General features: G+C 53.2%; 1 long non-coding RNA gene across 1 annotated transcript; it reads left to right on the top strand.

Moving 5' to 3' along the window:
* The first annotated feature begins 6,945 nt into the window (after window positions 1-6,945).
* LOC139031064 (uncharacterized) lies at window positions 6,946-12,086 on the top strand. The gene is made up of 4 exons (XR_011483496.1): window positions 6,946-7,134; window positions 8,218-8,411; window positions 9,215-9,408; window positions 11,499-12,086. It is a non-coding gene; the product is annotated as an uncharacterized lncRNA (long non-coding RNA).
* Window positions 12,087-20,713: the final 8,627 nt, after the last annotated feature.

Genomic DNA, 20,713 nt, shown 5'->3' with positions numbered 1-20,713 from the left:
CTCTTAAGAACCACGATTCGGACAGGAATGGGTTTGGGGCTCCAGCAAGTGCTGGATCATGGTAGACTGCATAAGAGGGCAGCCTCTGGACCAGTTCTTTGGGTCTAAATCATGTCTCTACCACTTAATTTGTGGAGGTCACTTCCTCTCTCTGGGCCTTGGTTCCCTTTTAAAAGCAGGAATCAGGTGAAGATTAATGAGCTAATACAAGAAAAGCTCTTAAGAAAACGTCTGGCACACCAAGAGTTCTATAGAAGGTTTTGTGCAGTTGGTTCAGATCAGGGCCCCTTGGGCAGGACAGGGGGCAGAGGCTTTGCTGGTGGGAAGGGCATGGAGGCGTGGCAGGTCCAGAGGATGGGGGGCTAGCTATGGGCTACCATCTCCTGATACCTGCCCAGCTGTCTGGTTCCCCAGGAGGCCATCAGGGGTAACAGTGCCCCCCAGTAGAATTGGGGGACTGTTATCGGGTGGGCAAAACCTCTGAGAGAGAGAGGAAAGCACCCTGAAATTGACTGCTCAGCCAGGTCATCCAGGTGCAGGAGAATGGGAGGGGCTTGGGGAGGAGGAGAGGGTGAGGGGCTGATGGATGAGCGGATAGTGAGAAAGAGGCGCAGCTAACTCAGGAGACACTCTAAGCTTCTGGTGGTCACCCATGCTCCCTGTTACTGGATACATAAGGGAAGGGAAACTTGGATTTAAAAGAACCTGGCTGGGGTGACTAGGGCCAGTGGAGTAAGGAATCCAAATTTATTGAAAAGCAAACAGTGATTTTATTAACAAAGTGGGTTTCATCAGGAAAAGCAAGAGGATTGCAATCAGGACAAGCATGCCACAGTAAAAACTACAGGCAAGTCCGCCAAATAGAGGAGAATAGAGTTCCTCTACAGAGAATAGTGGAGAAGGAGATGGCAACCCACTCCAGTGTTCTTGCCTGGAGAATCCCAGGGACTGCCGTCTATGGGTTGCACAGAATCGGACACAACTGACGCGACTTAGCAGCAGCAGCCCAGGGAACAGTAGGCAGTCGGGAAACCGAGCTTTGGAGGAAAATCCACTGGAGGAAAGTGTGAGATCAGGTGGGGTTCAGGTGGTGAGGACTTTCCATTGGCTGAGCTGTCTGCTTTCCCACTGCCTCAGAAAAAGTTACCCAGAAAGGCAAAATGGTTGTCCCAGCAGGCCTTACAAATAGCTAAGAAGCAAAAGGCAAAGGAGAGAGGGACAGATACCCAACTGAATGCAGACTTCAAGAGAATAGGAAGGAGAGATAAGAAAGCCTTCTTAAGTGAACAATGCAAAGAAATAGAGGAAAACTATAGAATGAGAAAGACTAGAGGTCTCTTCAAGAAAATTAAAGATACCAAGGGTATATTTCATGCAAAGACGGGCATGATGAAAGACAAACTGTATGGACCTAACAGAAGCAGAAGAAATTAAAAAGAGGTGGCAAGAATACACAGAACCATACAAAAAAAAAGTCTTAATGACTGAGACAACCACAATGGTGTGGTCACTCACCTAGAGCCAGACATCCTGGGGTGTGAAGTCAAGTGGGCCTTAGGAAGCATTGCTACAAACAAACCTAGTGGAGGGGATGGAATTCCAGCTGAGTTATTTCAAATCCTGAAAGATGATGCTGTGAAAGTGCTGCACTCAACATGCCAGCAAATTTGGAAAACTCAGCAGTGGCCACAGGACTGGAAAAGGTCAGTTTTCATTCCGATCCCAAAGAAGAGCAATCGGAGCTCTTTCCTCGGGGGTAAGGCTGGTGTGTGTTCTGGAGAGGGTCAGGCTGCTTCCTCAGAGATGATCTGAATGACCAGGGGAATCTGGTATTCACACTGTAGACCATGGTATTCCCTGGGCCCAGAGCTTTCCAAACATAAAGCTGAGACAGGAGAGTCAGGCTTTATAAAATAAGGGAATTCCGTGGCAGGCCAGTGCTTAGGACTCTTGTGTTTTCACTGTAGGGGGCATGGGTTTGACCCCCGGTCAGGGAACCAAGTCCCACAAGCAGCGTGGGGAGGCCAAAAAATAAAATAAAAATAAAATATATAACATATATAAACTAAGTGAATAATAATAAAACAAAACGACAGTGCAGACCTTTGTCTCTGCCTCCAGGCTGCCCCTCTGGTCCCAGGGTCTGCTCACACACTTGGACGCTCCCATGTTCCTGGCTCTGGAGGCATCTATCTGCTGTCTGTCTCACTTACTTGGGACTGGCAAATGTTGTTCCATCAGTGATCCCGTTATTCCCACAGAACTCCCACTCCAGCATGGAATCTGCCAGCCTTTCCTCCTCACCAGCTGCTTCATGAGCTCTGGGGGCAGAGAAGGGCTGGGGTCCCGCTGAACAAACCCAGCTCAATTCAGTTCAGTTCAGCCGCTCAGTCGTGTCCAACTCTATGTGGCATGCCAGGCCTCCCTGTTCATCACCAACTCCTGGAGTTTACTCAAACTCATGTCCATCGAGTTGGTGATGCCATCCAACCATCTCATCCTCTGTCGTCCCCTTATCCTCCTGCCTTCAATCTTTCCCAGCATCAGGGTCTTTTCAAATGAGTCTCTTCACATCAGGTGGCCAAAGTATTGGAGTTTCAGCTTCAACATCAGTCCTTCCAATGAACACCCAGGACTGATCTCCTTTAGGATGGACTGCTTGGATCTCCTTGCAGTCCAAGGGACTCTCAAGAGTCTTCTCCAACACCACAGTTCAAAAGCATCAATTCTTAGGCACTCAGCTTTCTTTATAGTCCAACTCTCACATCCGTACATGACTACTGCAAAAACCATAGCCTTGACGAGACAGACCTTTATTGGCAAAGTAATGTCTCTGCCTTTTAATATGCTGTCTAGGTTGGTCATAACCTTCCTTCCAAGGAGTAAGCATCTTTTAATTTCAGGGCTGCAATCACCATCTCCAGTGATTTTGGAGCCCAAAAAATTAAAGTCAGCCAGTATTTCCCCATCTATTTGCCATGAAGTGATGGGACCAGATGCCATGATCTTAGTTTTCTGAATGTTGAGTTTTAAGCCAACTTTTTCACTCTCCTCTTTCACTTTCATCAAGAGGCTCTTTAGCTATTCTTCACTTTCTGCCATAAGGGGGGTGTCATCTGCATATCTGAGGTTATTGATATTTCTCCTGGCAATCTTGATTCCAACTTGTGCTTCCTCCAGCCCAGCATTTCTCATGATGTACTCTGCATATAAGTTAAATAAGCAGGGTGACAATATACAGCCTTGATGTACTCCTTTTCCTATTTGGAACCAGTCTGTTTTTCCATGTCCAGTTTAACTGTTGCTTCCTGACCTGTATACAGGTTTCTCAAGAGGCAGGTCAGGTGGTCTGGTATTCCCCTCTCTTTCAGAATTTTCCACATTTTATTGTGATCCACACAGTCAAAGGCTTTGGCACAGTCAATAATGCAAAAATAGATGTTTTTCTGGAACTCTCTTGCTTTCTCGATGATCCAATGGATGTTGGCAATTTGATCTCTGGTTCCTTTGCCTTTTCTAAAACCAGCTTGAACATATGAAAGTTCACAGTTCATGTACTGTTGAAGCCTGGCTTGGAGAATTTTGAGTACTACTTTACTAGTGTGTGAGATGAGTGCAGTTGTGCGGTAGTTTGAGCATTCTTTGGCATTGCTTTTCTTTGGGATTAGGAATGAAAACTGGCCTTTTCCAGTCCTGTGGCCACTGCTGAGTTTTCCAAATTTGCTGGCATATTGAGTACACTTTCACAGCATCATTTTCAGGATCTGAAATAGCTCAACTGGAATTCCATCACCTCCACTAGCTTTGTTTGTAGTGATGCTTCCTAAGGCCCACTTGACTTCACATTCCAGGATGTAAACCCAACTGCTCCAAAAAGCCACACCATGGCACCGAATGCCCGAGGCTTCAGCCACCAGACCAGAAGGGCAGCACGCAGGGCAATGAGGCAAAAGAGAACCCACAACTGAATGAAAACACTGATGTACACACAGGGACCACAGTAACAACATCCTCTGTGGCAGCAATTCAGAAGGTCACCAAGGAGGAGATGGGAGAGAAGAATGAAAAGACCAAGTTTCCACCATGAGATATGTGCTACAGTATTTTATAGAGTCTGTGTTAAATCAGGGGAGAAGAAGCATCTTAACAATACATGAGGCGAAAGCACATAAATTTGAAAAGAGGAAATAATCAGCTGGAACTAATAATTGTCACCACATGTCAAAGCGGCTCACATTCTCTTAAGTAAAAAGGCCCGAGGGAGCTCCCTGGTGGTCCAGGGGTTAGGACTCAGGCTTTCACTGCCAAGGGCCCAGGTTCAGTCCCTTCTCAGGGAACTAAGATCCTGCAAGTGGTGCAGCTGAACCCGCTCCTGGTCTCCCTGCACGCCCCTCGCCCCGGCTTGCGGCCCCCTCCGGAGCACGGCGGACCCTCCTCTACCCCGCACCACCAGAGGCGAAGACCTCTGAGAACACCACTGCGTTCAGTCCCACTGGCCCCACCGCCCACCATGACTTTGTCCTGGAGATGCTGACCTTCACCAGAGGGCTGAGGTCAGGCATGGAGCCAGCTCAACCCTCCCCCACATGAAGCCGAAGGGGCTCAAGGTTGCCAGCATCACCTTCTCATCGCCCCCCGCACTGGCCAGTCACAGGGGGCCCTGCCAGGGTCTACACCCGGCTGGGAAGCCGACCGTACAGATTGAAGAGACCAAGGCCAGTGGGGCACCCTGTTCCCAAAAAGACGGTCCAGACCACCCGAGCGCGCTCACCTTGAACTTCTGCTGCCAAGATGACACCTGCTGCTCAACAGGCGGACCTGACCTCCGGTGGCCCAGTCACAGCCTCGAGCACCTTCTCACCTTTGGACCGGCTCCAGGGTCAGAGCGCGCTCTGGCTGCCGGTCCAGAGCTAAGCCACGCCTATCTCCACTGGCTCGGGCATCACTTTGGGCACAGCTGCCAGAGGCAGAGCCGGCCCAGCCCTGGAGCCCGCCCACCAGGCCAGCTTCAGCTGACTTCCCGAGGAGCGCTGCCCACCAGCACGACGCCCTGTCCACCACCCAGGCCCTGTCCTCTGTGCACCTCCCCCACAGCTTCCCGGGTGCAGGTCACACAGTCCCTGGGTGTGCCATGGACACCCAAGAGCACCACTCACCCAGCGGGTGTGACCACCGCGAAGCTGGCCCCTCCATCAGTCACCAGGTCCCCCAGCACAGACTCCAGGACCAGGGACAGCTCCCACCCCCTGCCGGGCCCAGCTCAGGCAGGCGCAGACCTCAGCGGTGGGGACGCTGCCTGCTCTGCGTGAGCACGTGCCAGCTCCTCCACCCTGCAGCGTGTCACGACAATGGGAGCTGTGGCCCCGAGTTCCCTGATGTCCAGGAAAACAAGATGAATATGCCACCCCCCTCCCCAAACAGCTTTTCCCAGCTCTTCCTTCCGGCGACCAGTCTCCCCCTCCACACCACAGAAGTGGCCAAGAGGCCCCCAGTGCATGGGGCGCCCTGCAGAGTCCAGGGCATCTGCTGCCCTTGCCATCCGTGGGTTCTGGGAGTCGACCCCGTCGTCCCCCGGGACCTCGGGCCTCCGCGGGGCCTCCAGCTGCCCGCACGTCCGTGGAGCCCCGGGCACACGAGCGCTGGGTCTCGGGGACCGCAGCCCAGCCCCTCGCTGAGGCTCTCCATCCGGCAGGTGGACGACGCTGCATCATCCGTGTCAGCCTGGACGTGAGAACACAACACGGACAAGAGCTTCGCGCCGACTGGGAGGGCGATGCCTCAGCCCCCTCACTCACACGTCCCTGGGTACAGACCTCTGCTGAATGGCCGCCTTGACGAGAGGCCACCTGCGGACCCTCCGGGCAGCGGGCCCCACCCTGAGATGAGGCAGACGACCACCACGCCCCCACTGTGCACAGGGGGAAACTGAGGCGGCCTCCTCCTCCTGGCAGGTTATCGGAGACCCATGCTTGGGGGGCATAGTTAATGTGGCCTCCATGCTCCCTCCAATCTAGGGTGCTGCGGATCTGACAGGACAGCCGCCTCATGTCCTGTCCCCCACACAACCTGCGGTGACCTCCAACCCCTGGCCCCCCACACTCAGAGCCCTGTGCGGTCTGGTCCACCCTCCCTCCTCGGGGAGCACCCCTCGCCCCACCCCAGCCTCCCCGCCGCCTTCCTCCCCCGGGGACCCTTCCAAGCCCCCGCTCAGAGCCCGCTGCCTGCAGCACCCCCTCCCCTCCCCCCCCAAATGACAGACTCGCCACCAACCTGGTTCAGAGCCATCTCCAAGGCTCTGTGCTGGAACCGACCTGGGGGTCAGAATGGCCTGGATTCCAACCTATAGCAGGACCACGTCCCGGCCCTGCGACAGGCCAGCTCCTGTGGCGACTCCCAGAGCCTCAGTTTCCTCCACTGAGGATGGAGTCAGTGACTGCGACCTCGGGAGAGAGGGCTGGGATTTAAAGCAAGAAGACGAAGGCGCTCAAAGTGCTGGGCCTTGTGTCCAATATCCTGCCCTCAGACAAGGGGACGGTGCAGAGGAGGAGGGGCAGGGGCAGCCTGACCCCTATGCCCAGAGTCGGCGTCCACCTCCAGCTCCACTCCCGGGGACTGGGCCAGGCCCTGGGCAGGACCGTGGGACGGAATCCAGGGACCAGGACGAGGGACACATTCCGGGTCTCTCTGGTGCCCAGGCCTTCCCAGCAAACAACACAGGGCCCTGTGGCCCCGCCCGGCTCGGGTGGGGGCGGCCCCAGGCCTAACCGGACAAGAGAGTTCAGAACCAGAAGCAGAGACGCTGACCCTGAGGCCCACCGCTTGGACGGCCGTTATTGTCTGGCATCCCAGCGGTGAGCGGCGGGGGGCCGGGGTGGGGCTCTGCGCGTGCGCCATCGCTGGCTTGCATGCGCCTCGCGCGCGGTCCACCCGCTTCGAGCCGTTGGTGGGAGGCCCGCGCATGCCCAGAGTGCTCCCTCGCCAAACCCACCCGGGAGCCAGGAGCTGGGCTAACAGCATCTCCTCCAAATACTTCTAATGAGGCAGTTGGCAAACTGAGGCCAGAGAGGCGGGAACTGGCCTGAGGCCAGGACGGTGGGCCAAGTCCAGAGGAGCTGGGAGGTTTGCACCTCCTAGGTATGGGATCAACCGTCCTGGGGAGGGGTTTGCTTTGGAAATGAGAAACTCTAAGATCCTGGAACTGCCCACCGCTTCCCATTTGGGGCCCTTTCCCCTGGGTATCGCCATGCAAACGCAGATGCTGGAGCGCGCGCGCGTGCACACACACACACGCACACACACACACACACACACTCACACTCTCACACTGGCACTCTCTCACTGCCCTGTTAGGGCTCAGAGGGGACTGAACACTAGGGAGAGGACGAGAGAAAAAAAAAGAAAGCGATTGTGGTTTTAAGAAAGCTCTGCCATGGGGGCAGGGGCTTCCAGTCTCCTCCAGTCTCTTGACAGCAGGCCTAGGCTCATAGCATGATGAAGGGAGAGATGCCAGACTGATGGAAGGGGTCCCCGAGGTGCCCAGAGGTTTGTCCTGCATCCTAGAGACCACCCGCTCAAGCCCACTTGTCTGCAAATCCTGGAGGCAGCAACATGTTCTCCTGCTGAGGCCCAGCATCCGAGGCTCTGGCCTCAGCAAAGCCCGCCCTGAGAGACTTTTCTAAAGCTGCAGACCTTGGCTCCGTCTGCAGCCTAGATGCCTCGGGGTGTTGGCCTGGAGGCAGCCAGAGATGGCACGGAGGACCAGGGCAGGCCACCGCTCTGACCCCTCCGGGGCAGTCCCATGTCCCCTGCGCCTGCCATGTGCATGCGTGGAAAGGAAGGGGAGAAGGGGCTCGTGTCGGAGCAGGAGCAGGCTGATGAGGGGTCAGAAGGCTGGTGGGCTGGTCATGTTCACCTCCCAACTCAATGCCGGTGAGCTGTCTGGGGAGACCTGCTCAGAAGCCACTCAGGAATCCACCCAGGGTTCCACCAAGGCTTTGCCTCTTGAGTGGCCATCGTCCCAACCCAAGGAGTCTGGGCACCTCCCTTCCTCCCCTCCCACCATCCGGCCCCTACCCTGGCCAGGCACATAGTCGGTTTTCACGTCTTTGTAAGATTCTTCAAGGCAATTCCTTTATTGGAAATGAATTTCAGGGTAGGAACGTGAGTGTTTTTGCACTGTTTGTTTTTTCGAACTTCCCCTCTTTGTCTGAAAATTAGCCCCGTGTGAAAAATGGATCCACCCTGAACCTGGATGAGCTCCTCAGGGTGAGGGTGGTCACAGCAGACCCCCTGGAGAAGCCGCGGGAGCACCTGGTGCCCGCCTTCTGGGGCAGCGAGCTCTCCCACATCACCAGCTTCCTGTGCACCTACTGAGCCTTCACCCCCACCCAGCAGGTCCTGCTGTTCAAGAGGTGAGCGCCCCACCCCTCCCTGGCATGCTGGCTCCCTGCCCACCTACCTGCTGTGTGTCTTGGGAGTGTCACTTTGCCTCTCTGAGCCTGAGTTTGTTCACATGAAAGCTGGGCTACCAAGAGACCCGACCTCATAGGGTGGTCAGGACCATCAGATAAGCGTGGACTGCGCGGCCCCGCGCCCGGCCCTGTGAAAAGGGCTGCTGAGGGGTGGGATGGTTCTCATTAAGGTTTTCTTCCCTGCTCCCCGCCCCCCATGAAGCAGCTCTCTGCTTCCAGCCCTTGGGCAGAGGCATCTTCCAATTTGTAAAGGAAGTTCAGGATCCTGTCTCCGGGTCCCCACCTGGGATTCGCCAGAGCAGGGATCACTGAGGGCTGGCAGAGGGCCCCGGGCCACTCAAGTATCTGCAAGGTGCTGGTTGGGATTTATTCACTCAGCAAATCTGTATCCAGCACCTACTGTGTGCAGAGCAATGAGCAGGGCAGGCCGGCCCTCCCTGCCCTCCTGCAGTTCCCTTTGGGGGGGTGGTCAGAGTGAGGGTGGGGGGCCAAGAGTGGGGTGGGGGGCCCAGAGTGGAGGTGGGGGACAGACAGGAGTGAGTCAGGCTCCTCCAGGAAGGGAGAGCTGGTCACCGTGGACAGAGGGCTCACTCCAGCCAAGACTGCCCACCCCCCTGCTGACCAGGCCTTGGCCTCCAGATGGGTGGGGTGGGCCCAGAAGCCCAGCCCCCAGGGGTGCCAGGGGAGGGCAGAGAAGAAGGGAAGGCCAGGCCCTTGTCTCTGCTGCCCGCCCGCCCCACCAGTGCCGTCTCCTCCATCCTGGGCACCTGGCTGGACCAGTACTCGGAAGACTTCTGTCAGCCCCCCGACTTCCCCTGCCTCAGGCAGCTGGTGGCCTATGTGCAGCTCAACATGCCCGGCTCCGACCTGGAGCGCCGGGCCCACCTCCTCCTGGCCCAGCTGGAGCACGCAGACCTCGGCGAGGCAGAGCCAGAGGGTGAGGAGGGCGGGGTGGGCGCTGGACTCGGGGGGCGCCCCCCCAGCAGCTGCTGGGCCAGGAGCAGAGACTGGCCTCAGACCGCCTGTGTGGGGACCGCCGTCAGGGACGATGTCCTCTTGTGGGTTTGGGGGCCGAGGCTTCTCTGGAAACCTCTGGGATGTGGTCCTGTCTTTGGAAAGGCAGGCGTGTGTGTGGTCTCTGCTCCCTCTGCGGCTCCAGCTCCATCTCCAGAATCAAAGGTGGCTGCAGCCCGCGTCCGTCGGAGGAGCCAGGTGCACGGGCCAGGTGCACGGGCAGCGAGGTCAAGGCGGCCCCAGGGCCTGCGTCCGCCTTCAGCTCGAGCGCTCCCTCTACCGGCGGCTCCAGAGTGGCGCCGACACCAGCGCCGGTTCCATTAGCAGCTCCGCAGCAAGACGAGGAGGCCGCTCAGGTCCTCGCCGGGGCCAGCTCCCAGCCAGGACTTTTCTTCCCCTCCCCTGTGATGGGGCTTTCTGTCTTCAGTTCAGTCGCTCAGTTGTGTCCGACTCTTTGCAAACCCGTGGACTGCAGCACGCCAGGCGCCCCTGTCCATCACCAACTCCCAAAGTTTACCCAAACTGATGTCCACTGAGTTGGTAATGCCATCCAACCATCTCATCCTCTGTCATCCCCTTCTCCCACCTTCAATCTTTCCCTGCATCAGGGTCTTTTCCAGTGGGTCAGCTCTTCGCATCTTTTTGTCTTGGGGCTTCTTTTTTTCTGCTCTACACTCTTATATTTGATGATTTAGAATATCCAAATATAATAGAATTTCAGCCGGCATCATCTTGAATCGTACAGTTCATGAGCATTAAGTACCTTCACAACGCTGTATGGCCACCACTGCTCTCTCTGTGGAGAACCTTTCACTCCCTGAAAGGGAGCCCTGTGCCCAAAGCACTCACTCCCCTTTCCTCCCTCCTCCAGCCCCTGGCCACACCTAACCTGTTTCTTTATTTATTCTAGATATTTCCTATCAATGGAATCATATAGTAAATGTCTTTTTGTGTCTTCCTGCATCTTTGAAGAAAGACTAATTTTTGTTTTATGTCGTTATTTGAAAAAAAAATTTTGATTTGCAAGGGAAATCCCAGATGGATTAAAGCACTATTAGGAAATTTGTGCATAATTTCAGGGTAGAGATCCCTGTAATGAGTGTGACACCAGAGTTAGAAGTCATAAAGAAAACAGCTGACCCTTCCTGTGGCAAAAACAAACCCCCCAAAATGCAGAAAGTGGAAAGATAAAATCACAACCTTGAATGGCACTCCTCATATCTGTGCTATCTGCTTAGTTGCTCAGGCATGTCCGACTCTTTGTGACTTCATGGACTGTAGCCCGCCAGGCTCCTCTGTCCATGGGATTCTCCAAGCAAGAATACTGGAGTGGGTTGCCATGCCCTCCTCCAGGGGATCTTCCCGACCCAGGGATCCAAGCCAGGTCTCCCGAAGTTCGGGCAAATTCTTTACCATCTGAGCCACCAGGGAAGCCCCCTCATATCCCAGGGAAATGCTTAACTCCTCTGTGGTCCTGAAAACTCTACAAAGTCCATGTTTTTAAAGGAGACAAAGAACAAACACATGCAACTCCAACAAGAGGCAACACACACGGTCAGTATACGTCAGAGATGCCCAACCTCCCCAACAAGGACACGAGAATGTAAACGTGGAGACAGTAGTGTCATCATCACTCTGGCAGGTTTCTAGTCTGGTGACAACCAGCCCTGGGGACAGCGTGAGGCCCAGCAGACCCCCTGGAGGGAGGCGTGGAAGGACACTCCTCTCTGCAGAACCGTGTGTGGGACCCCAAAGCTCCACAGGTGCATCGCGTTACCTGCAGAGCGACTCCTAGGACCTCACCCACAGGAATCCTCGCTTGGTTTTTCACAGATGCATTGTCAAGAGTCTCCATCAATGCACTGGTTGAAATAGCAGGGGAGGGGAGGGGATCCACCCAGGCGTGGTCCGCACGGACGAGTGAATGCCCTGTAGCTGCTAAAGTGGGTTCCGGCCAGGAGATCCCAGGGTGGTCTTACCTGAGACTCACATGGCCCAACCCTCTGCATCCAGGATCCCGGCTATGAGACCACATGGATGTGATGTCGACAGGGAGACACACACAGGGGTGAATGAATCTGTATGTGAGAGACGGAGATAGAAGGAGCGAGGCGGCGGAGGGATATGCGTCAGCCACTCCCCGTGGTCTCCGCCTCTGCACGTGGGAGACGGGGAGAGGAGAGAGGTGGCAGAGAGATGCGGGTCAAACCACTCACCAGGGTCACCATTGAGAGTGATCAATGTCTTGTCTTCTCCTTGACTTGATGTTTCTATGTTTTATAATGTGTATATTGCGTTAATAATTCTAAGAAGATTAAAAACCATTCTAAAGTTATTCTGTTACTCCTCTGTGTAGTAATATTATTTAGTGTTTTTTCTGTCTGTTTTTGGAGAGCATGATGCAGTTGGGATCACAGTGGGACTGAGATGTACAACTAAGGAATTCCAGTGCTGTGGTCTTATTCTGTGGTGTTGGTTGCCAATTTTCCTCTTTCATTTTTGATTTTATTGATTCGAGCCCCCTCTCTTTCTTGAGTGTAGCTAAATGTTCATTTTGTTTAACTTTTGCTGAACGAATTTAAAGAACCAGCTCTTCGTTTCGCTGATCTTTTCTGTTGGGTTTTTATTTTCATTTCGTTTATTTTCCACTCTGATCTTTGTTGTTTTCTTCCTTCTACAAACTTTGGACTTCGCTTATTCTTCCCTTTCTCATTTCTTGACGTGTAGAGTGTTTGAGATTTCTCTTATTTACTGACGTAGGTATTTATCACTATGAACTTCCCTCTTTAGAATTGCTTTTGCTGCAGCCATAGTTTTTATTTCTGAAGTTGTTTTAAGAGGACAATAAATGTTTATTACAGTAAAATAGAGAATTATAAAGAGATTAAGAATCAAGGAAACCAAGTCCTTCTGCCTAGAAAGAGAGCCGTAGTAACAGGAGGTGTCTGGTTCCAGCCCTTTCTGTTTGTGTGGGGGGTGGGGTCCCCTGAGAGTGTCACCGATGACAGGAGTTCTGGGGCGTGTGCTCGTCCGGAACCTGACTCCCCCAGGGCTGGACACCGGTCCATCAGTCCTCTCTCCTTTGTGTCCTCCATGGCCCAGATCAGAATTTCTGGGGAGCCCCCTGCTTTGGGACCTGAGGCCGTTCCGATTTTTCACTTCCATCGTCCTGCGGAAAGGAGCATCCTCACCCATAAATGTCTATTTACCACGGATCCACAGAAGCGGAGTTTTCTTTTTCCTAATGTTTAAGGGTTTAAGGTGTCGGCTGCACTTTTCCATGTCGGCAGTGTCGTGTCAACTTTGATCCCTGTTTAGGAAACCGGGGGTGCATACTCTCCGGGGTGAGACCTTAGTGAGGCAGGAGGGGGAGGAGCTAGGAATGGAGGTGATGAAGGCGCCTGAACTGGCCCAGAAGGAAGGCCTCTGCACCAACTGCACCCGCCCCAGCCTGCCCTTCTCTCCTTCTCTGCTCCCTATCCTGACCCCCTCCCAGTCCCAGCACCTCCCCAGGCCCCCAAGCAAGCCTCGCCCCCAACACACCCCTGCCCCACCCCCAGGCTCTGCCCCTGATTCTTCTGTGAACTCCTTGGATCTACACCACTAAAATGACTGACCACTCAGTGCCCTGGAAACTGAAACGCTGCCTACTAAGCGCACGGAGAGATGGGGTGGGTAGGGCACATTCCAGGGAGCTTCGGGCAGCTCGGTTTGGTGGTTTGGGAGGGGAAGGAGGACCGGAGGCTCGCCATCCCTCCCTCCCTCCCACCTCTGGCCCCCAAGGCAGGTAGGGGTAGAATTGTGCCATAGCTGATGAAGAAGCTGACATTTAAAGAGACTTGCCCCTTCTGTGCCCTGCGGAGTGGCAGAGCCAGGATTTGACCCCAGTGCCTGTTAGACCCCTCAGGGCCCCACCTGACATTAAGGCTGCATCCAGATGCTACAGGAGGGACCTCTGGGCTCTGATGTTCCCTGAGCCGTTGTTGGTCCTGGTGCCCAGAGAGGGAACCTCGTCCTCTGGTGGGGATGGGCTGGTCTGGGTACTGGGAGAGCCCGCAGAGCCCAGGGCTGGTGGCCATTCCCCAGCCGTCATTCCCAGCCCGAGACAAAGAGATTAGCATTGCCCCACACCCCTCAAGTTCAGAGAGGGCTGAGCCTGGGAGGGTGTGGCCCCCAGGGAAGCCAGGACTCTGGAGCTCCAAGACGCCACAGCCTGGGATAGTGGCTAGCGAAGAGCACAGGGTCCAAAGCCAGGGAGGCAGGGATCCTAGACCCAGCTCAGCCTTGTTCTAGCTGGTGACCTCAGGCAAAACTCTGAGACTCAGTTTTCCCATCTGTGAAATAGCCTGCCTGATGGGTGATTTGGAGAATTACGCAAAAAATGACACATGGATCTCTTGCTCAGAGCCTAGAATGTGTTCAGAGGCCCCTGCCAGGCTCACAGTGGTCCAGCAGGGCCCAGGGTCCCTCCACAAGGGCCGCTCCTGCAGCCCTGCCCCCAGGAATAGGCAGCATTATGTGAAGAAGGTCCAGGAGGTCAGCACAGCGCAGGTGAAGGAGGCTCACTGCTGGAAGGAACAGCTGGAAAGTCTCCATTCTCCTGACTACCAGAACCAGCAAAGAATAAATCTAAAATTGACTGGATATTTGTGACACATTTTTTCTAACCAATAAGAGCATTTCAACACACATCTTCCAGGTCCTCCTAATTTTCCAAAGGGCCCTTTGATCCTCTGATTCTGAACCTTTCTCTTTGGGAAGCTCCATTCCATCCTTGTCCCTGTCTCTTCTTCCACTTCTCAGGGCCTACCTGCCACCCGAATTCCTTCCTTGGCCTCATGCTTCTTTGGCCGGGTTTGGTTTCCACTCTGTAGCCGCCTGGCATGGTTCTCTGCCTCGGTTTATGTTTTCACGGGCCACGTCCCCTCTGGGGCCTCGGTGATGTGGGCCTCTTGTCCCCTTCTTACAGGTGAGGAAGCCCACCTGTCCACTGCTCAAAGGCACAGTGTGGAGCTGCGGCTGTGCAATCGGGACTTGCAGGCAAATTGTTTGCTTGCAAATGAACCCAGGAGGCCTGGGGGAGGACAGGGGTAGGGGGGCCTGGGGGAGGGAGCGCTGTGGTGGCCATCAGCTCAGTCTAGTTGGGCAACCAGGTCCCAGCGCGACTGGCTCTGTCCCCCACAGGTGGAGGGTCATCCCCAGGATATTAACACTCCACACTGCAGGCTGGCACTGATTTGCAGGATGCTCCCCAAGGCTGAGAGGAAGGACACAGGTGTTCCGGGCAGACTCTGTCAGCCTCTCGGGAACCGGTTCCCCCAGCTGCAGGTGCGTTCAGGTGGACGGCGTGAGCACAACAGCAGCATCAGCACCCCAGGTTTCCCAAACCCAAGCCCTCGAGCCTCTGCAGCAGGTCGCCGCACCCCGCTATGTCCTCAACGTGTGAAGTCCCGTTGTTGGTCCTGCCGCAGCCTGCAGCCTGCTCGGCTTGCTGATTTCATTCTGTCCAGCCAAGGAGTGGGCACCACCACCGTGTGTAAACAAGGTTGCAAGCAAGGAGACCAAAGCTCAGACAGGGGAAGGGACAGCTCCAAAGTCGCTCTGGGAGCATGAGGTTGGATGCCGGCCTGGTCCAGGCCCGCTCCTGCTGCCCCTGCCACGCAGATACACCGGGAGCTTTGAAAGCTGGAAACCCCAGCACAGTGAGTGTCTGCCTCCCCTCTGTCACACAGGATCCTCCAGACACCTTCCCCCTCCTGCCAGGCCCTAAGCATCACATCCAGGAGACCAGGGCTGAAGATCTGGTCAGCTTAGTAGGACCCCAGCCTCCACAGGGGAAAAGGGCCTGCCCAAGAGCTGCTGGGGTCAGGCTGTGAAGGGATCCTAGAGCCTGCCTGGCTCAGAGAAGCTGGCTGGGTGAGATCACTGTCTGATGAGGCCCGGGATAAAGGTGCATTGATCCTCCAGCTGCATTCATGTGGGCCCGGAGCTAGAGGGCAGACCTCCATCATCTGTACAAAAGCCTCTGAGCTGGGCACCACGGCTCCTCCTTGTTCTAAGTGGACACCGAGATGCTAAAACCCTCCCTGGCCTGGGAGTAGCAGCCCTGGGGCTAAAGCAGCCCTTGGGGCTTCCAGGGGGCACTAGTGGTAAAGAACCTGCCTGTCAACGCAAGAGACATAAAAGACGCAAATTCAGTCTTTGGTTCGGGAAGATCCCCTGGAGGAGAGCATGGTAACCCACTCCAGTATTCCTGCCTGGAGAATCCCATGGACTGCCTGCCTGGTGGGCTACAGTGCATGGGGTCACCCAGAGTAATCCACAAACGAGGTGACTTGGCGTGCAGAACAGGCTGCATCCTCTGGTCCGAAGACACAAGCTTGCCCTTCCCTGCATCTCCTTCCCCATGACTGGCTTGGCCTCCACTTGGGGGACACCCGAGCAGGGGTGTCAGAACCCCAGGACCTGGAATACCTCAGTGTCCTGTTCCCTAGCCCAGCCCCATCTGGAACACACTTCACAAATGAAACAGTGCATACACACACACACACAGACAGTCCACAAAACACTGGCTCTTCCTCGAAGAGCTGCCCTCTGATGCTTTCTTAAGATTTTTTTTTTTCATGTGGACCATTTTTAAGGTCTTTATTGAATTTTTTTACAATATTGCTTATTTTATGTTTTGACTTTTTGACCACAAGGCATGTGGATCTTTTAAAAAATATTTTATTTATTTATTTGACTGCACAGGGTCTTAGTTGCAGCATGTGGGATCTAGTTCCTTGATCAGGGATTGAACCTGGGCCCCCTCAATTGGGAGTCTTAGCCACTGGCCCAAGGAAGTTCCGGCATGTGGGAGCTCAGCTCACTGACCAAGGGTCAAAGCCGTGTGCTCTGCGCTGAGTGGCAGAGTCTTAACCGCTGGACCACCAAGGAAGTCCCTCTAACGGTTTCTGTTTTACAGAAAAGTCTCAGCTCTTCCACCAACTCGGTCACAGCCCACTGAACAGCGGTGAGGACTGTCGGTGCCTCTGAGTGTCCCCACTGCCAGGACACCAGACCCTCCTGCCCACCCCTGCAGTTCCCCAGAGGCTCTCAGGGACAGGCAGAGAGGAACAGTGATGCATAAGAGCAATTTATACATCTTGAGCCACTTCCTCTGGTTTCTAGAAGTAGATAAACCCAGCAGAAGTGGGGCAGGGGTCAGTTCAGTTCAGTCGCTCAGTCATGTCTGACTCTTTATGACCCTATGGACTGCAGCACACCAGGCTTCTCTGTCCATCACCTCCTCCCGGAGCTTGCTCAAACTCACGTTCGTTCAGTCAGTAATACCATCCAACCATCCCATCTTCTGTTGCCCCGTTCTCCTCCTGCCTTCAATCTTTCCCAGCATCAGGGTCTTTTCCAATGAGTCAGTTCTTCGCATCAGGTGGCCAAAGCATTGGAGTTTCAGCTTCAGCATCAGTCCTTCCCATGAATATTCATTCACTCATTGGAAGGGTAAATATGAACATTGGAAGTGGGGAGGGGTGTCGGAGTCCTATTGTGGAGTCACCCTCCAGGAGGAGAGTCCAGGACCTTTTACCTTCCCTCACCCTTTCACCCAGCTTCTCCCAGGCCAGCCCTGAGGCTGTCCTTGGGCTGGATTTATCCTCTCCTGGGGGAGGGGGAACAGGGAAAACAGAGAATGCTGGTTTGGCTGTTGATGGAATGCTGGCCTGCGTGTCAGGGCCCCAGGGCTGGATCTGCGCATCTGGCTCACCTCAGTGACCAGGCAGGGGCCAGTGCCTGGAAGGCACACCAGAGAACTTTGCAAACTTCTGAGTGAGACAAACCAGTCAGCTGGTCCCAGACCAGGTCCCAGGGAACCAGTTGTTTGAAGCTAAAAATGGAAGCACAATCTTTCAGTCAGTAGTCACCAGCTTCCCTCTGGGGAAACCCCAGTCTGCAGCCCTGCAGAACCTGTGACCCTCAAGGGAAGGCCCAGGGACCCGGGCAAAGACTCCCACAAAGGATGCTGTGCCCGGTGCCACACAGATCTGCATTTGCAACTTCAAGCTGCGTCATCGTGACCCTGACAAACCTATAGTTGCAGGAAAGAGAGTGAGGGTGAGACAGGATGGTCACACACCAGGTCACATCTCAGTCCCTGGGAGAGCCAAGTGGCGGTTCTTGGCTTCTTGAAGGAAAGAATTCAACAGCGAGCCATAGTAAAGTGAAACAAGGTTTATTCAAGAAAGAAACACACGCCACAGACAGAGTGTGAGCCATCTGGAGAGGCACGAGAGGAAGCAGGATACAGAGTTATCAGTTTTTACAGGGGTGGGTAATTACACAGGCTAACCAGTGGACAGGAGTTTGAGCAAGCTCCGGGAGTTGGTGATGGACAGGGAGACACAGCGTGCTGCAGTCTGACACTCCTGAGCGACTGAACTGAACTGAACTGAATGAGCGGGAGGAGTATTATAGCTATTTTAGGGAAGTGGTGGAGATTTTCAGAAATTGGGCCACCACCCACTTTTTGACATTTATGGTCAAGCCTCCTCAGTTCAGTTCAGTTCAGTCATTCTATCGTGTCCGACTCTTTGCAACCCCATGGACTGCAGCACACCAGGCCTCCTTGTCCATCACCAACTCCTGGAGTTTACTCAAAGTCATGTCCACTGAGTTGGTGATGCCATCCAACCATCTCACCCTCTGTCGTCCCCTTCTCCTGCCTTCAATCTTTCCCAGGATCAGGGTCATATTCAAGTCACTTGGGATATTATAATGAACTGTATACTGAGACTCAAGATGAAGTGCAAGTTGAGTCTGCCCTCATGGACCTAATTGATTCTAATCAATTTAGGTCGTGTCTTCAAGCTATGTCATCCTTTTAAAGGTTGTGCCCTGTCCCCTTCCTGTCTCACTACAACCTCTCTGAGCCACAGTTGTTATTTTGTCTCCCATACTGTTTCTCTGCATAGATATTCCTTAACTTGTGTTAGTCGCTCAGTCGTGTCTGACTCTTTGCAACCCCATGGACTGCAGCAGGCTAGGCCTCCCTGTCCATCACCAACTCCTGAAGCTTGTTCAAACTCATGTCCACTGAGTTGGTGATACCAGCCAACCATCTCATCCTTTGTTGTCTCCTTTTCCTTCCATCTTCAATCTCTCCCAGCATCAGGGTCTTTTCCAATGAGTCAGTTCTTAGAATCAGGTGGCCAAAGTATTGGAGCTTCAGCTTCAGTATCAGTCCTTCCAATGAATATTCAAGACTGATTTCCTTTACGATTTACTGGTTTGATCTCCTTGCAGTCCAAGGGACTCTCAAGAGTCTTCTCCAGCACCACAGTTCAAAAGCAACAATTCTTCAGTGCTCAGCCTTCTTTATGGTCCAAATCTGACATCCATACATGACTACTGGAAAAACCATAGCTTTGACTATATGGAGCTTTTTGGCAAAGTAATGTCTCTGCTTTTTAATACATTGCCTAGATTTGTCATAGCTTTTCTTCCAAGGAGCAAGCATCTTTTAATTTCATGGCTGCAGTCACCATCCACAGTCATTTTGGAGCCAAAGAAAATAAAGTCTGTCACTGTTTCAATTTTTCCCCATCTATTTGCCATGAAGTGATGGCACTGGATGCCATGATCTTCATGTTTTGAATATTGAATTTTAAGCCAGCTTTTTCACTCTCCTCTTTCATCCTCCTCAAGAGGCTCTTCAGTTCCTCTTCACTGTTTGCCATTAGAGTACTGTCATCTGCAGATCTTGAGGCTGTTGATATTTTTCCCCAATTGGTTCCAGCTCATGCTTCATCCAGCCGGGTATTTCTCCTGATGTACTCTGCATATAAGTTAAATAAGCAGGGTGAATACACAGCCTTGACATACTCCTTTCTCAGTTTTGAACCAATCTGTTGTTCCATGTTCTGTTCTAACTGTTGCTTCTTGACCTGCATACAGGTTTCTCAGGAGATAGGTAAGGTAGTCTGGTATTCCCATCTCTTAAAGAATTTTCCACAATCTGTTGTGATCCACACAGTCAAAGGCTTTAGCATAGTCAATGAAACAGAAGTAGATGTTTTTCTGGAATTCCCTTGCTTTCTCTCTGATCCAGTGGATATTGGCAATTTGATCTCTGGTTCCTCTGCCTTTTCTAAATCCAGCTTGTGCATCTGGAAATTCTCAGTTCACTTACTGCTAAAGCCTTCCTTGAAGGATTTTGAACATTACCTTGCTAGCTTGTGAAATGAGTGCAATTGTATGGTAGTCTGAACACTTTTGGGGGATTGAAATGAAAACTGTCCTTTTCTAGTCCTGTAGCCACTGTTGAGTTTTCCAAATTTGCTGGCATGCTGAATGCAGCAGTTTAACAGCAACATCTTTTAGGATCTGAAATAGCTCAATTGGAATTCCATCACCTCCACTAGCGTTGTTTGTCGTAATGCTTCCAAAGGAGAACTTGACTTCACACTCCAGGATGTCTGGCTCTAAGTGAATGACCACCATCGTGGTTATCCGGGTCATTAAAACTTTTTTTGTATAGCTCATCTGTGTATTCTTGCCACCTCTTTTTAATCTTTTCTGCTTCTGTTAGGTCCTTACAGTTTCTGTCATTCATCATGCCCATCCTGGCCTGAAATGTTCCTTTGGTATCTCCAATTTTCTTGAAGAGAGCTCTAGTCTTTCCCATTCTATTGTTTTCCTCTATTTCTTTGCATTGTTTACTTAAGAAGGCTTTCTTGTCTCTCCTTGCTATTCTCTTGAACCCTACATTCAGTTGGGTGTATCTTTCCCTTTCTCCCTTGCCTTTCGCTAGAAAAGATATACCCAGCTGAATGTAGAGGGGTACATTCCCTCCTTTTCTTTTCTCAGTTATTTATTTGTAAAGCCGCCTCAGACAAACCACTTTGTCTTCTTGCATCTCTTTTTCTTTGTGATGGTTTTGGTCACCACGTCCTGTACAGCGCTAGAACCTCTGTCCACAGTTGTTCAGGCACTCTGTCTACCAAATCTAATCCCTTGAATCTGTTCGCCACTGGCCCTTGTTACGGCTCCCTTCTTTACAAACAGCGTGCCTTCCTTTCAGTTCCTCTGAATGCCCCCTCCCTCACCACCCCTCTGCCTTTGAGGGCCACTATCTCTGCCCTTGGCCTACACTTGGAGATATCTAAGACAGTCCTCCTGGGGCTCCTGGACTCCCTAGGATGAACTAGGGTCAGTACAACCTCTGGAGCAAAGTA

This window comes from Odocoileus virginianus, chromosome 2 (assembly GCF_023699985.2).
Source record: "Odocoileus virginianus isolate 20LAN1187 ecotype Illinois chromosome 2, Ovbor_1.2, whole genome shotgun sequence".
NCBI lineage: Eukaryota > Metazoa > Chordata > Mammalia > Artiodactyla > Cervidae > Odocoileus > Odocoileus virginianus.
Note: the sequence above shows the minus strand (reverse complement) of the source record. Positions and strands in the feature narration are given on the sequence as shown.